This window comes from Camellia sinensis, chromosome 2 (assembly GCF_055761805.1).
Source record: "Camellia sinensis isolate YWXY chromosome 2, ASM5576180v1, whole genome shotgun sequence".
Taxonomy (NCBI): domain Eukaryota; kingdom Viridiplantae; phylum Streptophyta; class Magnoliopsida; order Ericales; family Theaceae; genus Camellia; species Camellia sinensis.
This window is the reverse complement of record NC_138962.1, coordinates 101,882,302-101,885,442: the sequence shown is the minus strand read 5'-3', so window position 1 is coordinate 101,885,442 and position 3,141 is coordinate 101,882,302. Positions and strand designations below refer to the sequence as shown.

General features: G+C 40.0%; 1 pseudogene; it reads left to right on the top strand.

Moving 5' to 3' along the window:
- The first annotated feature begins 299 nt into the window (after positions 1-299).
- Positions 300-1,932, top strand: LOC145816390 (aldehyde oxidase GLOX pseudogene; annotated as a pseudogene).
- The last annotated feature ends 1,209 nt before the right edge of the window (positions 1,933-3,141 follow it).

Genomic DNA, 3,141 nt, shown 5'->3' with positions numbered 1-3,141 from the left:
CAGTTGGCGCCTTAAGGTTGCCCTCTGATGCAATTCTTGAATGCCTCCCTTGTCTGATGCTCAACCCCCAAGGGTTCTTAAATCTTTACTTGAAAACTTCTACTTGTTATAACCCTTATTATTTATTAGTTTAATTAAATATAACAATTATTAACTATATAATATACACATAGAAACTCATATCAATACCCATTCCCACCATCAACCCTACTCATCTCTAACCAAGAACTCAACTACAGAATTCCAAAACCCTATTTTCCCTGTCCCTACCCACATACACATTACTTTCTCTCACCAAAATGGTCACCTTCTTTCTGCTAGCATTGTTATTTATCCTCCTCCTCTTTTTCAATCCATTTCCGGCCATGTGTCAAATTGGCCGTGAAGGCGAATGGTGTCTCTTGCACGCAAGCATTGGCATATTTGCTATGCACATGCAACTACTACATAACAAGAAGGTTGTCATGTTTGATAAGACTGATTTTGGCCCCTCTAATCTCTCTCTCCCCCATGGCCGCTGCCGGTATGACCCTTCCGATAATGTCCTAAAAAATGACTGCACTGCTCACTCTCTACTTTATGACACAGGCACTAACACTTTTCGGCCACTAATGGTAGAGACTGATACGTGGTGCTCCTCTAGTTCTGTCCTCCCCGATGGAATGCTAGTCCAGACCGGAGGCTACAATGACGGTGATCATGTAGTGCGCACGTTAGCCCCGTGCAAATGATGAGTCCTGTGATTAGGTTGAGTTTCCTGGTTATCTATCGGAGCGTAGATGGTATGCAACAAATCAAAGACTACCAGATGGTCGGATTATCATCATCGGTGGAAGGAGATAGTTTAACTACGAGTTCTACCCTAGAAACTCTGAATCTTCATCTTCTTTCTGGCTTGAATTTCTCAGAGAGACTAGAGATGATGATGAGAACAACTTGGTAGCCATTTGTACACCTATTGCCAGACGGAAACTTCTTTATTTTTGCCAACACAAGAGCTATATCTCTAGATTACAAGCAAAATCGTGTTGTTAGAGAGTTCCCTTCGATAACCGTCGATGATCCTTGAAACTACCCTAGCTCAGGTTCATCCGTGTTGCTCCCCATAGATGAAAACGAGCCCATTGAGGCTGAGGTTATGGTATGCGGCGGTACACCCTGTGGTGCGTTCTCCAGGGCTAAACAAGGGATCTTTGATGCTGCGAGTCGCTCATGCAGACGCATAAAAGTCACGGATGAAAATCCTAGTTGGGCCATGGAGGACATGCCGATGCCTCATGTGATGAGTGACATGATACTTCTTCCCACTGGCGACGTGGTCATCATCAATGGTGCCAGATCAAGTACTGCGGGTTGGGAAATTGGGCAAAACCCGGTTACCCGACCGGTGATTTACAAGCCCCACGGGGTTGAGCACATCCGGTTTTCAGTCATGTCCCCTGCAACAAGGCCAAGAATGTACCATTCGAGTGTTGTTTTGCTCACTGATGGTCGTGTTTTAGTTGGAGAAAGCAACCCACATCCATACTACAACTTCACTGGGTACAATACCTAACAGACCCGAGCTTGGAAGCCTATTCACCGCCCTACTTGAGACCCGAGTACGACCCAATACGCCCCATAATTATGAATATCAATGAGAGTTTCAGGTATATGCAGTCATTTTGGGTTACTTTCACGGTGCTGAGGTTCCTAAAACTGAGTGTTGTATCGGTGAGAATTGTTGCACTGTCGTTTACGACGCATTCGTTTGGTATGAACCAAAGAATGGTGGTGCTGAAGACGAGTGAACTATACTGTGTCGGGTCAGAGGAGTAAAGGGTAACTGCAATAGGGCCTTCAACAGCTGAGATTGCACCACCATGTTACTATCTGTTGTTTGTTGTGCATACTGGTATACCAAGTTCTGGTATGTGGGTGAAGATTCAGTGATGGATTGTTTGTGTGTAGCTAATATGTAATATTTTTTCTATAATAATATAGATTTCAGTAGTAGTATATTACAAGGAAATGTGAATTCAAGGGGTTATGATTGATTTACTGGAACGATAAGGATTGGTTTAATTTGCATTCTAAGAATTGGAATAATATTGTAGAGAACTGAGTAATGGTATAAAAGCATATTTTGTTTACTTTTTAATAGGATGATGATATGGCTCATTTTTATTCATTAATTTAAAGTAAACAGATTCATGACAGGGATTTATAATTTTAAAAATGTTAGTACCATGTCAGTCTTGTATGGAACTTGTGTAGAATATAGTCTACAAACCCATAGTTTTACTAAAATCTTACAAAAGGACATGTTGCTGACCATGATTAGTTTCTCAAATATTGGTGTTATGAGCTCATTTTTTGAACATCCAATCATGCTTGGCAAAATGTGCATTCAGTAAGAATTTTAGTAAAGTTATTTTGTTTTATAGATTTTTTTATAAAATTTATGTTTACTTAGCATTTTTTTGAATAATTATATGGGCTTACATGAAAAAAATAGAACTCACATAGATAGTCCAATCGTAACTTGTAAGGGGGAGTTGGGGGAAGAGTTGATCGAGGGGATGAGTAGAGTTTGTCGAGTGTCAAGGGTGGCCGGAAGGGGAGGGGTCAATGGTGGAGGGACGAGGCAATAGGAGAGAGAGGAGAAAGGCAACTGGTGGTGGGGTCATTGCAAATTGGCTACAAAAGAATTGAATTATTCATTGTTTAGTCGACGTTGGACGAACAGGTGCCAATTCGCGTGTCAACAACAACAATTCCATATCACAGAAATATGGTTGTTTTCTTAGCAAGAAGTTTGTATATTTTGTCAATGTTACCAGAAATATGGTTGAAAACTTCCGTAAAATTCAATTGAACTATAGTTCCATAAAATTCAGTTTATAGATGTGTTCATCAAATTCAGTTGAGCTATAGTTCCATAACAGTAGAACATACAATATCGCACAAACAACAAACACAAAGAGTTTAATACTTTACCAGAAATTTGTTTTTCTACTTCATTTGTGATCCTTTGACTTGGGTTTGAGTCTCCCACATCCACACAGAAAAGAAAAAGAGTTAAATAAATATAGGAAAAATTGTAACGCCCTCAAAATAACAACATTAAACCCATCAATATAGACATGCATTGATATATAA